The sequence below is a fragment of the Pleurodeles waltl genome, chromosome 12 (assembly GCF_031143425.1).
Source record: "Pleurodeles waltl isolate 20211129_DDA chromosome 12, aPleWal1.hap1.20221129, whole genome shotgun sequence".
Classification (NCBI taxonomy): domain Eukaryota; kingdom Metazoa; phylum Chordata; class Amphibia; order Caudata; family Salamandridae; genus Pleurodeles; species Pleurodeles waltl.
This window is the reverse complement of record NC_090451.1, coordinates 132,749,935-132,770,813: the sequence shown is the minus strand read 5'-3', so window position 1 is coordinate 132,770,813 and position 20,879 is coordinate 132,749,935.

Genomic DNA, 20,879 nt, shown 5'->3' with positions numbered 1-20,879 from the left:
CCTCAGGCAACTCCACAAACACAGGACCATCAGGGACCTCGGGTTAGTGGGCACACAGTTTGGTGGACAGAGGCACAGGACAACATGTAAGCTCTGAGGACTGCTGTGCGACAGGTGGAGGACAGGCCCAGGGAACCAACTATCCACGAGGCACTCACCAACATCCTGGGAGCATACCACCATTCCCAGGAGACCATGGGCCAGATACTGGCCAAGTTGCAGGAGACCCAGCGGCGGCAGGAGGGACAGTACCTGGGGATCAGGGAGGACCTAAAACACACCTACACCATTCTGGTCACCATTGAAGAGGTGCTAGCTGACAGGGCCAACACCATGAGGGAGGCAGTGGCACACCAACGGGCCCCTGACACTAGCCACACCGAAGAATAGCCCTCCACCTCCGCCGGCACTAGTGGACAGGAGGCCCCGCCACAGGACCAACAGTGGAAAAGTGGAAATTAGGTAATTCTGCTGGCATTGTGCGCTGTTGCGGTAGGCAGCCGATGACTGCCACGCATCATCGCATTGGTTATTATTGGGCCCTATGGGTTCCAGGAGCCAATGGCGATGTACGCCGGCGGTGACGGTACGCACCGCCACGGACGTGACCGCCATTTTCTATCTGTTCACTTACTTGCTACCTGACCTTCAACAGGAGAGGACCTACACTGCAAGTGCTGCTGTGACCTGTGTCTGGAAGCGACAATGGCTCATGTGTCTGGGGAAAGGGCCCCTGCCTTTACTGCGTAGGAGTTGGAGAGACTTGTGGATGAGGTCCCCCCCCAGTACACTTTACTCTATGGTCCTCCAGACAAACAGGTGAGTACACCGTGAGCATGATGCGTGGGCCATGAATGTATGGAGTGGTGTGTGTGTAAGACCAGTGTAGGGGTGGGTCTGAGGAGTATTGGCCAGAGTGCTGCATGTATGGTGGTCAATGTATGTGCGATAGTGGATGGGAGGGATATGGTGGGCCATGAGTGTGACGGTCCGGACTGTATTACTAATCCCTTTTCTGCTTTATGTTTCCTGCAGGTGAGTGCCCATCAGAAAAAGGGTATTTGGCGCGCCATCGCCAAGGAGGTGCGGACCCTGGGAGTCTTTGACAGGCGGAGCACCCACTGCCACAAATGTTGGGAGGAACTGCGCCGCTGGGCAAGAAAGACGGCGGAGGCCCAGCTGGGGCTGGCCTCCCAACGAGGAAGGGGTGCCCGTCATACCCTGACCCCCCTGATGTTACGCATCCTGGCGGTGGCCTATCCGGAGTTGGATGAGTGCTTGAGCGCATCACAGCAGCCACAAGGGGGTTAGTACAAAATCAGATTCATGATTTGGCGCGTGTTAAGGTTTTACCTAGGTAGGGGATGTGGACTGTGGGTACCCCTAGGCCAGGCCGAACATGGCAGGGTAGGTCCTTTGTTAAGCAGGCTCTGAAGCACTCCACACCCAATGATGTTAGTGGGCATCTACTACTGGGCAGGGTCCTGTGGGTTTCAGGTGTGCAGCTGATGGCGTTATGCCATGTCCCCCATGGGCTGGTGACTAGCATTGTAACTGGTAGTGCATGGCCTAGTGAATAGGGCAGCTCCCTGTGTGTTGTGTACGCCAACGGTAGTGGTGTTGCTGGCATTGAACAAGTGTATCCTCTGTCTCCCCCCCCTTTTTGTTTTGTCACTCTGTCCTTGTGTGCATTAGCATCATCTGGTGTAGGAGCAGAGGCACCAGCGACGGAGGGAGCTGCATCCCACATGGGCCTGGAGGCCGAATCCACTGAGGGTGAGGGCACCAGTGGGACGGAGGGCGAGGGGAGCACCAGGACAGAGACAGGAGGGGACACTACAGACAGTGACTCCTCCTCCGATGGAAACTGCCTGGCGGTGGCGGACACCTCTGTGCCCACCCCAACAACAGGTACAGCCGCCACCCCCCTACCAGCACCACCCTGCCAGCAGCCCCTCAGCGTGTTTCCCGTGCCCGCTCAGCCAGGAAGGTGGGCATCTCCTTCGACCCAGGCACCTCAGGACCTGCCCCAGTCGGCCCTGCTGCCCTCAGTGAGGAGGCTATTGCCCTCCTGAGATCCCTCACTGTTGGGCAGTCAACCATACTGAATGGCATCCAGGGTGTCGAGAGGTCTCCAGCCTGGCGGCCGCCACAATCCCACCCTCGGGATTGCGACCCAGCCTACCGCCATGGTTTTTGTGACAAACTTACCGCCATGAAAACCATGGCTGTAGGCACTATCAGTGCCAGGGAATTACTTCCCTGGCACTGATACCGGTCTCCCCTGCTCAACTCCCCTCCCCAGAATCCTCCCCCATACTCCCTCTCCTGCCCCCCCACACATATACACACCCACACGCACCCCATGTACACACATGCACACACACATACCCACCACCACCCACGCATGCACACAAACATACCCACACACTGCAACACACACCAACATACCTTGTCACACACATGCATTCACAACACACAACACTCACAATCACTCATTCACGCATGCATCCAACGCGACTCACACCCGCATGCACGCATACCAAAACATACACACACCCCCATAAACACAACACCCCTCACCCCCTCTCCTGTCGGAGAACCCGACTTACCTGCTAGCAGGGGGTCCTCTGGCTGGAGACGGTCCGCGGCACTGCTGTCAGCAGCAGCGTCTGCCAGCAAAACACCGCCAGGCCGTATCATTGGTCATGATACAGTCTGCGGTGTTTTGCTGGTGTGGCGGTGCTGCAATCAGCAGTGCCGCCTTAATGCCGTCTGCCGCCATGACCGTCGGCGGTGTTCCGCCAGCATTCTGGCGGTAAACCATCGGCGGTCATGATACACGTAGACGGCTGGTAGCCACGGCGGCAGTATGTTGGAGGTCATCGCCGTGGCGGTAGGAGGTAGTTACCCCCAAAGTTGTAATGAGGCCATAGTTTTCATCCCAAGTCCTTTCCTGCTGTTATAATCTAATCCTCTACACTTCCAGAAATCACCTCATTTTCTCGGAGGTTACATAAAATTCAAGGTATTATACATTCTAACTTTCTGTCTACCCAGTGGCGTACCGTGGGTTGTCAGCACCTGGGGCAAGGCAAGTAATTTGCGCCCCCTAACCCGGGGCAAGGCAAGTAATTTGCGCCCCCTAACCCTTGGATTTTAGCACTCTAGTCTCTTCCAAGATGTTGCGCCCTGGTGCGGCTGGCCCCCCCTGCACCCCCCACGCTACGCCACTGTGTCTACCAAACAACAGATAAAAAAGATGGCTGATAAGAGACGATGTGATGCCCCATCTTATCAAGTCCGAGACAAAGTCTAGCTTTCTTCCAGATTTTTACCCCTCCGTCTGTCACAAAACAAGTTCATCCCCCGCTATTATAGACCTTTCCCAATTCTTCAAAAGATCAATCCGGTATCCTTCCGTCTTCGTTTGCCTCGAACTTGGAAGATACATCCTGTATTTCACGTCTCACAACTGAAGCCCTATAAGCCCGATCCTTTTCATAGACAATTCACCTATCCTCCTCCTCTGTTTGTGAATGATGAACCCGAGTATGAGGTTCAAGAAGGCTGTGATTCCCTTATCTTTCAAAACCATCTCCAATATCTCATTCATTGGAAGGGCTATCCTCTTAGTGAGTGTTCTTGGGAAGAAGCCGCTTCTGTTCAAGCTCCTCTTTTGGTCTGTCGTTTTTTCCGTCTGTATCCGGACAAACCCAGGGCTCTGGGGGGACCTACTGTTGCGCTGCGGACCGCCCCAGCCCACGCGGGAAGACCGGCTCGGGATTCGGTTGGGTCCACAGTTTGTTTTCAACCTCCTCTTGCACGAGGCCCTAGATTTGGCATTGGGCATCAGTGAGTTCAGGGAGCCGCGCACCCTCGGAATTAGAAGTGGGCTCCCCCAATCTCTCACTTACCTGGTGATTAACTGTTCTTTTTTTCTGTCTTCTTTACTCTTCTTTCATCTTTTCTTCTTTCCTTTGTTTTTCCAAATAGAGGCCATATTCTTCTTTCTCCCAGCATGCCTTCCTTCTACCTCTTTCCCTGCATGCATTAGGTTTCTTTTCAAAAATGGCGTTTTCATCTATTTTCTTCTATAGTCCTTTCCCAATCCAAATTGCGTCTTTTACCTTTCCTCTATGTCACTTCCTGTTTAGGGGTATTTAGGGAGTGGGATTCTTGTTGTCCTTGCGCTGCAACACTTTCTTTGGTGGTGATCACGCTCCAGTTGTTTTTCCCTCCAGCCTTTTTCCTTGCTCATTCCGGTTTCTTCCAGTTATTGTTTTTTTATTAGAAGTCTTACCTTTTTCTTGTGCTCATTCTCTGTTCCAGGGAGTTCAAGTCATAAAGGTTTTTTCCCTTTGGGTTTTTCCTCTGGGACTCCTTCTGGAGGGCACAGACTGCCTTTTGACGTCCCATTTTCAGCAGCACCGTGGCTACCAGAAAGTATTGGCCTTACCTTGGTCAGAGCAGGACCTACAAAGATCGAGACCATCCTGCAGTTACAGGTGGCCCAAGCCACAAGCGACGAGTAAACCATGACAGTTTCCGTGGATGTAGTAGAGGTGGGTAATTACTTGTCACATTTGATTAAGACATATCTGTTTTACAGGACAATTAATGTTCATAGACCAACAATCGCTGCAGAACACATATTATTGGATGGTGTTACCATTTGGCAGAATGTTTTGGTGAAGCATTTGGTGCAAAGTATAAGACTTTCAAATCCACCAGTTTCAAAGTACAACTCTGTTTGGGATGTTACAGATTGGGAAGCAATGCAGATTTGAGTTTGAGGGATTTGTCTCAGAAGTGAACTATTTTTTCTGTGTTTACTCTCTTTTAGGAGGGTTTCAGATGTGAGAGCTTTAGATATTAATTGTGGGATTTTTAGTGAAGAAAAGGTATGTTTTTATTTGAATAAAATGACTAAGGCAAATTCAGAAACTATCTTCTATCCTTATTTTGACGGGCATGAGAAGTTGTGTGTGGCTCATTGCATTATAGAGTATGAAAGGAGAACATCACAGTTAAGATTCTTGTCTGAGAAGCAGTTGTTATTATCTTTTAGACAGCCACATAAAGCTGTGTCTGTGCCGACTCCTGCTCATTGGGTGAAAGAAGTGATGATAAATGCAGGTGTGGATGTGAGTTTGTTTGGTGCACATTCTGTGAGGGGTGCTTCCACTTTGAAATCATTTATGCTGTGAGGGGCATTGCAGGATATTTTGCGGCATGCAGATTGGTCGAATTATGGCATTTTCAACCTGTTGTGAATGCTGCTTTTTGTTTATTAGGGAAGCTTTAAACTTGCAATATTGTTAGCCTCCGGTCTTGTTATAAGATGTAGATTTTCCCCAGCTTTGTGGTCAGAAAATCTGGATTTTTTTTAAAGACACAGAGGCAGGGGTGGCTCCTCCATGAGGGCGGAGGAGCATCGCCCCCTACCCCGCCAGCAGCAGCAGCTGCAAAACCTTTACAAAGGAAATGATAACAGTGTTTATTATTGTTTCCTTGTAAAGGAACAGGGCCACGGGGTGATGAGTATGAGTGCTTTCAGCACTTCCCCTCAGAGCGCATCTGTGTTTGGCCGGCCGTCTCAGGCCAGCCAAATACACATGTGCACAGGACTCTCTCCAGCCGAACAACACAGTTGCTGGGCTGGAAAGAGCTTGCACAGGCTCCCAGTCTGCCTGGGAGCACCCAGGCTGGGCACTTCCAGCTAATCCTGATGCTGCTCTGAGCAGTGTCAGGATTGGCCGCAGTGCAGGCTGGGAGCATGTGCCTGTCTGCAGCCAGCAGATAAGCGGACGCGGCGCAGAGTGGAGCGGCGTTCAGGTAATTTTTTTTTATTTTATCAATATTTTCTCACCCCCTGCTACGCCCCTCTGCTCCCCCACTCCCCTGGTGCACACCACCCCACTCCACCCCCTTTAACACCCAGGAGCCATGACTGCACAGAGGCTATGATTATCCCTCCCTTTAACCCATCCCCTATGGTTATTCTTGTTGTCTTTTTTCTTATAGCCCATGCTCAACAGTAAGGAGCAGATTGAAGAAGCATGAACCTGATGAGAAACTGTTGCACCATATTATAGGAGAAATGTTGTTAGGACTTTGGCTTTATAACTTTTTGCAGTAATTGGAAAATGTATTTTATGTTATGTTTGGCAGTACGCTAATAAAGAAGGAAGATGGCTTGGGTTCTGGCCATTTGTTGAGTTTGAAATTTTGTTGAAGTTCTATATTCTTTAAATGGGCTGCTGTGAGTACTTGCACTGAAGGAGATTGCCATAATATTAGCCTCTGTGTCTTTAATAAAATTCAGATTTTCTGACCGTCAAGCTGAGGAAAATCTACAGTGTTCATCTTGTAACACACTCACTTTTCTGACATTCCAATTTGTGTAAAACAAGATATCCGCTAATGAAAAAAGAATGAAAGTGGGTATCTCTTTTTTGTTTTGTGTATCCAGTATTGTGGCACTGAAGTATTCTTCAGAGGGCACAATCTCTTTCTGCAGCATATGATTTGTGTTCAGACTTAAGCTGTTTAGCAATGCAGCTGCTTCCTCATCAACATCTGTGTATGTTGTTACCCCTTTTACAAATGGTTCTGCATTTGGGCAGGCCACTAGTTCCCATTTCTCATTTGTCATGGGCTAGTTTCTATTTTTCATCCTCGACTATCATGATTTGCAGTTGCATCCCCTCTCATTCATAGTATGAAATCACTAATAAACCTGTACTGTTCAAACAGGTGTTCGAGCATGTAGCCTGTGGAGTTCTAAGAGTTACGACCTTCCATATGAGGGGGTTTCTAGGGATTGTATTAACAGGCTAAATGATCTTCAGCTGCTTCTGAGCTTTGAAAGAATGACTGGAATGAGTGCAAATACTGTGGCAGTCGACCACTATGTTGTTGACTACATCTTCTTTTTTTTGTGGAAGTACTGCACAATTAGGCTGATGCAATGAGCTAAGCATAAGACTCTGAAGTATCTCCCCCCAGCCATGGCTTTGGCAATATTACTGCCATCTTCAGTGACAACAAATCCAATGCCCAGACCTCTGCATTGACGTAATTTGTACACTTTGGTGTAAATATTACTGACATCTGCAGTGACAACAAATCCAATGCCCAGACCTCTGCATTGGCGTAATTTGTACTCTTTGGTGTTAAGATATTCTAAGGCATTCAATCAATTAGTACTTGTTAAGCTCGCTATTCACCCCTTGGGTATCCAAGTGCTACATGAGATGGAGCTATTTGAACAGCCAGGTCTCGAGTCTACTCCTGAAATCGGCGAGGGAGGAAGAAGTTCAGAGGTGGAAATGGAGGTCATTCCAGGCTTTGGCTGTGAGGTGGGAGAAGGAGCCTCCTCCGGCTCAGGTACGAAGGATGTGGCGGATGGTGACAAGGGCCAGGGAGGCAGACTGAAAGTGTCTGTTGGGCTGGTGGAAGGTCAGGCATTGGCAAATGCATGTGATTCCTTCATGGAGAACATTCCAACCATTACATACAGACTAATGCTTTGAAAAGTATAAGTTACGCTGAGACCAGCAGCTAGGTTTTGCTAACCTCCCATTGAAGAAAACCCATTGTGAAGCAATGCATTCATAGTCTGTGGCTTGACAACTTAGAACCTTCCATTTTGGTAGAAAGTTATCACAAATTCAAAAAAGCCCTCTCCTACCACCAAAGAAAATGGGAGCAGGCCAAGCTCTAACATTTTGGCCAGGATCCAATTATATAAAAGGATTAAGTCATGGGTTCAATGGTATATCGACTCCTTGCTGAACATAAATTTGATAATGGATTGCTGTGGCAGGTTTTTTTTTGTAGGGAAAACACCACAGCTAGTGCTCTATGGGTAGCAAGTCGGTAGCTTGTATGCATTGGGGTGACTACTATATCCCTCTTTTCCTTGTGCCATGCCAACGTTGATGCAGGTGATGCTCTCACACTAAGATTGACAGGGCTTCTTCACATGAAGGAGACATCTTCTCCATCCTCATCTCTTTCTATCTGTTCAATAACCTCTCCTCTGTTGGGAGTAACTATCCTTCTGAGGTGCACTCCCCACACAACTGCATGTTGGTTTTTTAGCAGGGCCAGTCGGCCTCCAATACTATAATGTCTACGTGGCTTATCGTGACACACTGGTTTGTTGTCTTCATGTGGCATAAGTGTAAACATGTCTCACAGCTAGAAAGACGTTTTGTGGTGGAGCTTGACGGTTGAGTTGGACTTTCACTTAGGTGAGCTATGGCTTTGGTAGGCCTAGTGGTTGTTGCAAGTCTTGGGGTTCTTGTAAAGATGGAAGGACAGTGTGCTGGTGGTATTACATGAATTGGGGCAGGTTAAACAGAAGTGAGCTTTACTTCCAATAAGCCATTGACCACATTAACAATCTCTGGTTCATCTTCCTAATTCCCAAGGCTTTCAGCAACCTTCCTTTCATTTTGTATGCCATGGCAATGTTTAAGGGTCCAATCCATGTTAGGAATATCTGAAGGGGGCGTGTTGCTTATTATTCTTGGAGGAGATACTGGAGACAATGGTGGTCATTACAACCCTGGCGGACGGTGTTAAAGCGGCGGTAAGACCTCCAACAGTCCGGCGGTAAAAAAATTGGAATTTCGACCGTGTCGGAAACCGCCAACAAAGACAGCCACTTTAACACTCCGACCGCCACGGCGGGACAAACAAACAGCACGGCGGTCATCGCCAACAGACAGGCGGAGGACAAAGTACCTCCCTGTAGACAGTCCCCACAGTATAGACACTCAGGAGAGGTAAGTTTGGGTTTTTGAGGTAAGTATTTATTAGTAATTTGAAATAAGAACTGATGAAAAGTCAGTTCGACGTTTAGCGCCAGTTTCTTCTCTGGAGTGGTGAATATCTTCCTTCTAATCTGTGTCCCTTTTCTTCCTTTTTTCTAGGTGGCGTACCGGATCGTCCTCGTCAGGTCCCGGATGTGACATATAAGAAAAAGGGAACACATACCGCTGGTGAGTGGAACGGACGCCTTATACCACGTCTTCTACTTATATGTTTTACTGGGAAAAGGTTTAAGGAGGGGGGGGGGGGTTTATGTGTGATATAGGTGCCAGTGAGGACTTCAGGGCTTGTGTATATTCCGTACTTTACCCTTTTGTGCTCTCCCGGTGCTCTCTAAAGTGCCCTTCTCTCCTCCCTCCCCTCACCCTGCCTTCCTCCCTTCCCCAGCGTTTCTCCCCTTTTATTGTGCCCCTCGGTTTGTCCAGAAGGACCGTACCTTGTAGAGCCACGACCCTCCAGGGTCGTGGCTGGCTCTGTGGAGGTCCTCTCGTCGGTCTGGGCTGGTCTCCCCTGCTTCCGGTCGGGCGCTGTTCCTCTGGGTTCGGGTTCCGCCGCTTCCAGGCCACTGGGGTCCTCCTCCGATGTCCTTGTCGCCGTCTCTCTCTTCCTCCTTCGGTTCGCCGCCGCCGCCGTCGTTCTCCTTCCTCTCTTCCTTCCCGGCTCCTCCCCTCTCGACCGGAGCTTCCGTCTTTTGGCCGCCTGGTGGCCAATCCGGAGCCTCCTCGTCACCGGAGGTTGCCGAGGCAACCTCAGGACGCTGGCCTCGTTGCGTACGCGTTTCCAGGGGAACCTGGGAACGCGGCCGTAGCGGTTCCGTTTCTGCCGGTTCCCCGCTGTTGCCCGGGGCGGCCCGGTCACACACCCTTCCCCAAGAACTGTCCTGTTCCAGGACAGGCGAAGACAGAGGAAATCGGGACAGATAATCAGCGGGGGCCTGGTGAGATCCAGGGACGTGCCGAACCTGAAAGGAGAATGGTTGCAGTTCAAGGAACCATCGCAGTATCCTGGAGTTAGAATCTTTATGCGCAGCCAGCCACGTAAGAGGAGCGTGATCCGTGAATAGTATAAACGGCCGCCCTAGGAGATAGTACTGCAAACAGTCAATGGCCCACTTGATAGCCAAGCACTCTCTCTCTATAATTGGATAGTTACGTTCCCGGGAAAACAGTTTTCTACTGATGTAGACCACCGGATGGTCAAGCCCCTCGCTATCTGGCTGAGTCAGAACCCCTCCAAGCCCAACATCCGATGCGTCAGTGTAGAGGTGAAACGGCTTCGTAAAATCTGGGCAGTGCAGGATGGGATCGGAGGTTAAGGAAACTCTCAACTGTTCAAAACTCGCGTTTTGCGTCTCCGAAAAAGGCAAAAGTCGATTGGGATATCGTTTAGTGAGTAGGTCCGTAAGAGGTGCTGCTAAGGTGGAGTAATGTGGAATGAAGCGCCGATAATAGCCCACTAATCCTAAAAAGGAGCGTAATTCCTTTTTCGTGTGCGGAAGAGGGGCATGTAAAATGGCATCCACCTTCCCATTTTGAGGTTGTAGTGTACCCTGATTAATCCGATATCCCAAATAGGAGATGTCGGTTTTACCTATCACACATTTCTTGGGATTGGCCGTCAAACCAGCAGTTTGAAGGGCTTGGAATATTCTCTGTAGGTGTATTAAGTGGTCCTCCCATGTTTCACTAAATACGACTACATCATCTAGATACGCAGCGGAGAATGCAGGATAGGGTTTTAGAATCCTATCCATCAATCTCTGAAAGGTTGCAGGGGCTCCATGAAGCCCAAAAGGCAGTACTGTGAATTGATATAACCCGGACTGGGTAGAAAAAGCTGTTTTTTCTCTATCTGGAGGAGCTAAGGGAATCTGCCAATACCCTTTAGTTAGGTCGATAGTAGACATGTATTTTGCTTTCCCTAGTTTTTCGAGAACATCGTCTACCCTAGGGATGGGATAGGTGTCGAATAGGGAGTTTGAGTTCAGTTTGCGGAAATCTATGCAAAATCTGACGCTACCATCAGGCTTCGGTACTAGGACAACTGGTGAACACCAGGGACTAGTGGACGGTTCGATGACCCCTAGGGATAACATTGTTTTGATTTCTTCTTCGATTATGTGTTTTCTAGCTTCTGGAATACGATACGGGCGTTCTCTGGTGATCTGCCCGGAGCTTGTGCGTATTTTATGGTGAATTAAAAACGTCTTTCCTGGTTTCTCTGAAAAGAGTGGTTGCCATTGTTTTAAAACCTTAAGGGCTTGTTGCTTTTGCCCTTCAGGTAAAATATCGTCTACTATGGGTAGGGTACTTTCAGTATCGGGGTTGGTAGGGTAGAACTCGATATCTAGGGTCTTGTCGGGACACACAAACTGACCCATTTCTACGGAACGTTCAGGTTGTGCGGGGGTCTCCCATTTTTTTAGCAGGTTTACATGATATATTTGTGTTTTTATTGGACGGGAGGATATTTCGATAAGGTAGGTGACAGGGGAAACTGCTTTGATTACTCGATATGGGCCCTGCCATTTGGCCAGGAGTTTATGGTCGGAGGTGGGTCTCATTATTAGGACCTGGTCCTCGGGTTGGAAAACCCGTAGTTTACTTCCTTTGTCATAATAGGACTTTTGTGTTTGTTGGGCCTGTTCCAGGTTTGCGTGTACGTCGGTCCATAAGCTGTGTAGGTGGTTCCTCAATTTTTCCGCATATTCTAACAAAGGAGTCCCTGCTTCCTCAGCCTCGGCCTCCCAGGATTCTACCGCCATGTCTAAAAGGGACCGAGGTTGGCGTCCGAAGACCAACTCAAAGGGGCTATGCCCCGTGGATGCTTGCTCATGTGTCCGTATGGCGTACAACACTAGGGGTAACTTTTGATCCCAATCCTTCCCTGTCTCATTGATAGTCTTTCTCAGCAGGGTTTTAATGGTTCGATTATATCTTTCGACTAATCCGTCTGTTTGAGGATGGTAAACGGAGGTTCTGATCTGAGCTATCCCCAATGTTTTACACACTTGTTTCATTAAGGTGGACATAAAAGGGGTCCCCTGGTCCGTGAGGATTTCATGTGGAAACCCAAGACGAGAAAATACGTTAATCATAGCTTGGGCCACTGTCTTGGTTGTCATACTAGTCAGGGGAATGGCCTCTGGGTATCGTGTAGCATAATCTACAATGACTAAGATGTAGGTGTGTCCTTTTGACGAAGGAATCAAAGGTCCCACTAGATCCATCCCTATTCTTTTGAACGGGATATCGATGATGGGAAGGGGTAGGAGAGGCGCCTTCCTAGGCCGACTAGGTTCGGTTAACTGACAACGGGGACATTGGGCGCAATACCTACGTATGTGGGCGTACACTCCAGGCCAATAAAACCTTCTGAGCAAATATTCCTCGGTGTTTTCTCTCCCAAAGTGTCCTCCCCCTGGGTGATTATGAGCTAGTGTAAGAACATGTTCCCGATAGTGGGTAGGTACCAGAAGTTGGCGTTTACGTTCTCCCCGTCGTGTGGTAGTAACCCGATATAATAAGTTTTTTTGCACTATAAAGTAGGGACCCACCTCTTCTGTCTCCTCTGTTACTGCCGACCTCCAGGCATTGTTAAGGGAGGGGTCCTCTCTCTGTTGTTGGACAAAAGTACTAGGAACTTCATGAATTTCTGCCACTATCTCTCCACAGGTGTTGTCACCTTTCGTCTTCCGATAGTCCCCTTTTCCCTGTCGTTTCTCTCTTCGTGACAACTTTCTACGATATAGCGGACACTCAATATCACTCTCTGAAAAAGGTGCCTCTCCCCACCAATCCTTAGTTTGTTTGCTATCTCTGACGTAGTCTAATAGTTCTTGGAAGTGGATGTAGTCTGTCCCAATGATGCATTCCTCGATTAACCGGGGCATTATCCCCACTGGGAGGAAGTCCTGATAGGGTCCCCAGCTGATCTGGAGTACCTGTATAGGATACTGGGCCTTGTCCCCGTGTATGCAACATATAGATACCCATTGTTTCTCTTCTATATCATTATTTATCAAGTCTTTCCTAATTACTGATTGGCTGCAGCCGGAGTCAACCAGGGCATATACACTTTTCCCGTCCACTTGTATCATCATTTTAAATTTTAGGGCGCCCTTCCCAGTACATAACACCCTTCGCCTTGTCATCCCTATCTCCATGGGTTCTCCCATTTCTTGTTTCTGGGGACACATACGTGCGATGTGTCCCCATTCACCACAACTATAACATTGGGGTCCCATGGTAGGCGGGCCTTCAGGAATCCTACGTGGTACTAGATAGTCGGGTGGACTTTTTACAAATGTCTTTGGGGACGGTAGACCTGGTTTAATGATACTTCGCGTGGGACAGTTTCTGACATCGGTGGATCGATGAAAAGCACAGGCCAGATCGATGGCCGTCTCAGTATCCACTTTTGGGTGTTGTCTTATCCAGTGTTTTGTGGATGGAGGTAGACCATCTAGATATTGTTCCAGTATAATGGTTTTGATGACTTCCTCCCGACTATCTCCAATATGGCCTAACCATTTTAATGCTAGATCCTTCACACGAAAATAAAAGGTTCTAGGGTCTTCGTTGGTGCCCCATTTGACTTTACGAAATCTCATCCTGTAATATTCTGTGTCGTGACCCACCCTTTCTAGTATACTTGTTTTTATGTCTTGATAGGGGTTGACACCACCTGGGTTAGCGGCTTGATATGCTGATTGTAAGAGCCCGGTGAGCAGGGGGGCCACATATTGTCCCCATTTATCTTCTGGCCATAGGGCGGAGGAGGCTACCCGTTCAAAGTTGGTGAAAAAGGATTCCGGATCCTCTCCCTCCTGATACTTCTGTAATACGGAACTAGGTACATTCGGATGTACCTTACTAGCGGCGATAGTCTCCGTTAGTTTTTTCATCGCACTTTCATGGACTAACTGGTTGTTCGCCAGTATGGTCGCCTGGCTCTTCAGCGCAGATTGTAAGGTTTCTCGGTCTTCTTTGGCCTCTCTCTGTTGGGCCTCCCATACTAGTTGTAAGTGTCTTTGCCCTTCCGCTAGTTGCTTAATCACGGTCTCTAACGATGGACTCTCACTCATTGTGTATACTGTCTGGACTGTTTTATGGAGAGGGATTAGAAACAAAATCCCACTTCTGACACCACTGTAGACAGTCCCCACAGTATAGACACTCAGGAGAGGTAAGTTTGGGTTTTTGAGGTAAGTATTTATTAGTAATTTGAAATAAGAACTGATGAAAAGTCAGTTCGACGTTTAGCGCCAGTTTCTTCTCTGGAGTGGTGAATATCTTCCTTCTAATCTGTGTCCCTTTTCTTCCTTTTTTCTAGGTGGCGTACCGGATCGTCCTCGTCAGGTCCCGGATGTGACATATAAGAAAAAGGGAACACATACCGCTGGTGAGTGGAACGCGCCTTATACCACGTCTTCTACTTATATGTTTTACTGGGAAAAGGTTTAAGGAGGGGGGGGGGGTTTATGTGTGATATAGGTGCCAGTGAGGACTTCAGGGCTTGTGTATATTCCGTACTTTACCCTTTTGTGCTCTCCCGGTGCTCTCTAAAGTGCCCTTCTCTCCTCCCTCCCCTCACCCTGCCTTCCTCCCTTCCCCAGCGTTTCTTCCCTTTTATTGTGCCCCTCGGTTTGTCCAGAAGGACCGTACCTTGTAGAGCCACGACCCTCCAGGGTCGTGGCTGGCTCTGTGGAGGTCCTCTCGTCGGTCTGGGCTGGTCTCCCCTGCTTCCGGTCGGGCGCTGTTCCTCTGGGTTCGGGTTCCGCCGCTTCCAGGCCACTGGGGTCCTCCTCCGATGTCCTTGTCGCCGTCTCTCTCTTCCTCCTTCGGTTCGCCGCCGCCGCCGTCGTTCTCCTTCCTCTCTTCCTTCCCGGCTCCTCCCCTCTCGACCGGAGCTTCCGTCTTTTGGCCGCCTGGTGGCCAATCCGGAGCCTCCTCGTCACCGGAGGTTGCCGAGGCAACCTCAGGACGCTGGCCTCGTTGCGTACGCGTTTCCAGGGGAACCTGGGAACGCGGCCGTAGCGGTTCCGTTTCTGCCGGTTCCCCGCTGTTGCCCGGGGCGGCCCGGTCACACTCCCACAGTATCACAACCTACCAATCCGCCACCTTTTCCAGGGTGGATTCACCGCAGACAAAAACACGGCAGAAACAGGACTTCGAAGGGAAAACGCTCACCTCTACACACCCCACAAGGAACCAGGACGCCATGGAACCAGAGCTGCAGATCTTGCCTGCCCTTATCTTCTTGCTCCTCTACCAGGAGTACAAACGCCGGCGCAGAAGACCACGGTGAATACTCCACCTACGACACAGGGGAGGGAAACAACAGGGACACACACACACAACCACCACACGCAACACCCCCACCCCACCCTCACCCACCACAACACACACTAATACATCATGATACATTATAGTTACACCCCACATCCCCCCCGGAAGAATGCAAAGACCAAAGGAAATGAGTGTAACCATTGTAATATATCAAAAAGCAGTACACAAAAATATGCATATATACACTATAAACAAAATATACACCAAGAATAGTAGTCCAGGTAGTGCTCCATTGAAGTCCATGGAACACTAGGCCCACAAGGTATGGGCGAGGCCCACACAAGATCCCCGACCATGACGGAAAGAACAGCGCAGGGGCATCCGATAGCAACAAAACAGGCACCTCAGGGGGAGGGAAAGGGGGGGCACGCCAAATCAACAAGGGGGCCACATGCCAACTGTTTAATCCTGGGGAGTGCAAGTCTCTACAGTGGCTGGGTTGCCCACTGTTCAATCCTGAGGAGTGCAAAGCCACAGTCTCTCAAGTCTCTACAGTGGGTGGGTTGCCCACTGTTCAAGCCTGGGGAGTGCAAAGCCATAGTCTCTGAAGCCTCTACAATGGGTGGGTTGCCCACTGTTCAATCCTGGGGAGTGCAAAGCTACAGTCTCTCAAGTCTCTACAGTGGGTGGGTTTCCCACTGTTCAATCCTGGGGAGTGCAAAGCCACAGTCTCTCAAGTCTCTAGAGTGGGTGGTTTGTCCACTGTTCAATCCTGGGGAGTGCAAAGCCACAGTCTCTCAGGTCTCTACAGTGGGTGGTTTGCCCACTGTTCAATCCTGGGGAGTGCAAAGCCACAGTCTCTCAAGTGGATGTGATACTCCACTGGTTCTGGAGGGGGTCTTGTGCCCAGAGTGCTTCATCCTGCCAAGGACAGAGGTAGTGGATGTGATACTCCACTGGTTCTGGAGGGGGTCTTGTGCCCAGAGTGCGTCATCCTGCCAAGGACAGAGGTAGTGGATGTGATACTCCACTGGTTCTGGAGGGGGTCTTGTGCCCAGAGTGCTTCATCCTGCCAAGGACAGAGGTAGTGGATGTGATACTCCACTGGTTCTGGAGTGGGTCTTGTGCCCAGAGTGCTTCATCCTGCCAAGGACAGAGGTAGTGGATGTGATACTCCACTGGTTCTGGAGGGGGCCTTGTGCCCAGAGTGCTTCATCCTGCCAAGGACAGAGGTAGTGGATGTTATACTCCACTGGTTCTGGAGGGGGTCTTGTGCCCAGAGTGCTTCATCCTGCCAAGGACAGAGGTAGTGGATGTGATACTCCACTGGTTCTGGAGGGGGTCTTGTGCGGGGTCTTGTGCCCAGAGTGCTTCATCCTGCTCGTGACGGACTCAGTAGCGTCAGTGCCCTTGGCGCCCATGGGCCAGCGGTGCATGTTGCGGCGGTGCACTGTTCAGTGGTGCTTGTTGTGGCGGTGCCCTGTTCAGCGGTGCTTGTGGCGCCGGTGCCCTGTTCAGCGGTGCATGTTGTGGCCGTGCCCTGTTCAGCGGTGCTTGTGGCGGCGGGGTACTTTGCAGTGACTCAGCTGCTGGCGGTCCTTCATGGCCCAGCGGGGCTGGTGCTGGTGGTCCTCTCTGGCCCAGCGGGGCTGGTGCTGGCGGTGGCCTCCTGGGCAGCGGGGATGATGGCGGTGGCCTCTTGGGCAGCAGGGCAGATGATGGCGGTGGGCTCCTGGGCAGCGGGGATGATGGCAGTGGCCTCCTGGGCAGCAGGGATGATGGCGGTGGCCTCTTGGGCAGCAGGGCAGATGATGGAGGTGGGCTCCTGGGCAGCGGGGATGATGGCGGTGGCCTCCTGGGCAGCGAGGACAATGGCGGTGGGCAGCAGGGCAGATGATGGCGGTGGCCTCCTGGGCAGCGGGGATGGTGGAGGTGGCCTCCTGGGCAGCGGGGATGATGGCGGTATTCTCCGCCGTGCTGCTCTTCCCAGACCTGCTGACTTTCTTGTGGCCCTTCCCCACCTTGGAAGGTGTTGCAGCTGACTCCACACTCCCACCTGTACCCCTGGGAGCGGCTTTGGTGGCTGGAGTCTTCCCCCTCTCTCGCTGGGCACTGACCAACTTCTGATGCTTCACAGGTGGGGGACTGTCCGTGCTGTGGCTCCGTGCCACACTGGCTGCCCTGGTGGCCAGTGCACTCCATATTCCTGTGACTACAGGTACCACAGGTCCCGGAGATGTTGTTGCTAAGGTGCTAGTTTGGGACCTGGAGAGTCGGGCCTAGGAGATGGACGGGGTGGGGGAGGTGTGGGAAAGAGGCCAAGGTTGGACAGGAAATGTTTTTGGGAAACACTGGGACGGGTAGGAGGAGGGGGTTTGGGAGAGGAGGAAGAGGTTGTGGTTGTAGGAGGTGTTCGTTTGGTGACTTTGCGTGAAGGTGCATGCGCTGGAGGCTGTCGTGAGGTGGATGGCTGTTGGGTGGGTGTGTGCCTGCGTTTTTGTATCTTGGGAGGTGGCATCACAGACACACTGGGAGAGGACACAGGGGACGTGTGAATGGCAGTGGGGGTGGTGACTGCACGTGAGCGGGGTGTGGTGGTGTGTGTGCTTGTGATGGACGTAGTGGCTGTAGGTGTAGTGCATGCAAGTGTGAGTGTAGACGAGACTGGGAGGGAGGAGAGAGACGAGGAGGAGGGGGGCACAGTGGAGGCAGTGGATGTTGGTGTGTCTGCATGTGTGTGATGCTTGCGTGAGTGCCTGTGGGAAGTGTGGTGCTTATGTTTGCCTGAGCTTCCCTTGTGTGTTGAGGTGTGTGCATGCTGGTCTGAAGGTGTGCTTTGGATAGGCTGAGGTACAGGGGATTGGGGCTGGGTGGAGGAAGTTGGAGGGGGGAGGCTAGAGACAGGGACAATGGCTGCCATCAGTGCTGAGGCCAGAGTCTGAAAAGCTTGCTGAAGGGCCGCCTGACCAAAATGAATACCCTCCAGGAATGCATTTGTTTGTTGCAACTGCCTTTCTACACCCTGGATGGCATTCCAAATGGTAGACTGACCAACAGTGAGGGATATGAGGAGGTCAATGGCCTCCTCACTGAGGGCAGCAGGGGTGACTGGGGCAGGGCCTGAGGTGCCTGGGGCGAAGGTGATGCCCACCCTCCTGGGTGAGCGGGCACGGGGCAAAAGGCTGAGGGGCTGCTGGGAGGGCGGTGCTGGTAGGGGGGGTGGTGGCTGTCTCTGTAGATGTGGGGGGCACAGATGTTGCCGCCACCACAAGTGAGCTCCCATCAGAGGACGAGTCCGTGTCACTGGTGCCAGCTCCTGTCCCTGCCGTGGAGCTCCCCTCGCCCTCCGTCCCACTGGTGAACTCCAAGGCTGTTGCCTCGCCCTCCAGGGCCATGTGGGATGCAGCTCCCTCCTGCTCTGGTGCCACTTCTCTTCCGCCTGATAATGCTAATGCACACAAGAACAGGGAGACCACAAAAAGGGGGGGGGACAACAGAAGAAAGACATGTTGAGTGCATGCATTACTGCTACCGTTGGCGGACACTACAGACACAGAAGCACCCTGCACTACGCCGCACACTTGGCCTCCCCTGTGCAATCCCTGGGACATGGCCTACAAGGCTATGGATGACATCTGCACACATGGATGACACAGGAGCCTGACTAGGTGTACTTGGCACTGTACACAGTTGGGGTGGGGTGCCACAGGGTCTGCCAGAACAAGGGGATCTTGCATACTAAACTCGCCCTGTCCTAGGGAAACCCACAGCCCACCTCCCCCACCCAGACACCTCCACTGCGCGCTGAATCAGCAGAATGAGAGTGTACTCTCCCCCTTGTTGCTGCTGTGATGCCCTCAAGCGCCCATCCAACTCCGGATACACCACTGCCAGAATCCTGAACATCAGGTGGGTCATGGTGCAACAGGCACCCCTCCCACGTTGGGAGGCCATCCCCAGCTGGACCTCCGCCGTCTTCTTGCTCCAGCGGCGAATGTCCTCCCATCTCTTACGGCAGTGGGTGCTCCGTCTGTGGTAGACCCCCAGGGTCCGGACGTCCTTGGCGATGGCACGCCAAATATGTTTTTTCTGGTGGGCACTGACCTACATGAATTGTACAGGGGGAAAAGAAAAGTTCTTACCAAATGCACCGTCACAGTCATTGGCCCCCATCCCTACCCTTGCCATGATGCACATGCACTCAACGTCGTTTCATGCATGCCTCAGTCTCCCCCCCATCTTTCATCCACCCACTCCACACAGGCATAGCCCATACAGCGTACTTACCTGTACTTACAGTATAGCGGACACTACAGACACAGAAGCACCCTGCACTACGCTGCACACTTGGCCTCCACTGTTCAGTTCCTGGGACATGGCCTACAATGCTATGGACGACATCTGCACACATGGATGACACAGGAGCCTGACTAGGTGTACTTGGCACCCAGTGTACTTACCTGTTTGTCTGGAGGACCGTAGAGTAGCGTGTACTGGGGGAGGACCCCATCCACGAGTTTCTCCAACTCCTCCGATGTGAAGGCAGGGGCCCTTCTAGCCATTGTCCCTTCCAGACCGAGGTCACAGCAGCACTTGCAGTGTGGGTCCTCTCCTGTCGAAGAGCAAGTATCGAGTGATTGAACAGATAGAAAATGGCGGTCACGTCTGCGGCAGTGCGTACCGTCACCGCCGGCGTACATCGTCATTGGCTCCTGGGACCCATAGGGTCCAATGTTAACCAATGCAGAATTGCGCCGCGGTCTTCGACCGCCTACCGCGACGGTGTACAACGCCAGCGCAATTACCTCACATCCCATTGTCCCACTTTACTGGTCAGGCAGCCGCCATTTGAGGGGCCCACAAGCCTTAATTTTTAACTGCGTCACACATACCTAGGCCTTGCCTCAACACACATACAGGCCAATTTTCGGATTATGATTTGTGTTCTGTGTAAGCTGTGGGTACGTACCTCTGAGTTGTTTCACTCTGTGCTCGCTGTTGTCCTCCATAGGCACCATCCGCTGAGACATGTGAGGAGATGGCGGCATCCTCCGGTGTACAGACCGCTGGTGGACCTGTCGACAATTGAGGAAAGACATGTGATCATCACCTACAGGCTTGACCGTGCCACAATCCATGAACTGTGTGCCCAGCTGGAGCCAGACCTGACGTCAGCTATCCGCCATCCCACAGGACTCCCCCCTCAAGTGCAGGTGCTGTCAGTACTCCATTTCCTTGCAAGTGGGTCATTTCAAACAACAGTGGCCATAGCATCAGGGATGTCCCAGCCTATGTTTTCCAACGACCGCCGACCGCCGCGGTCAGAATGACCGCCTGTGTGTGGCTAATAGGTGAGCACCTGGAAGCAAGTCAGTGGGAATGGTTGTCTGGGTCTGGGGATATCCCTACAGGTTAGTGTGTGTCTAACAGTTGTCCCTCGCCATTTGCAGGTGACTCTGGTTACCCCAACCTGTCATGGCTACTGACCCCAGTGGGGAATTCCAGGACAAGGGCAGAGGAACGTCACAATGAGGCCCATGGGTGAACTCGGCATTTAATTGAGCGGACCTTCGGCCTCCTGAAGGCCAGGTTCTGCTGCCTCCATATGACAGGTGGTTCCCTATTCTACTCACCAAAGAAGGTGTGCCAGATCATCGTGGCCTGCTGTATGTTTCACAACTTAGCTTTGCGACGACAGGTGCCTTTTCTGCAGGAGGATGGTCCAATGGCGGTGTTGTTGCAGCT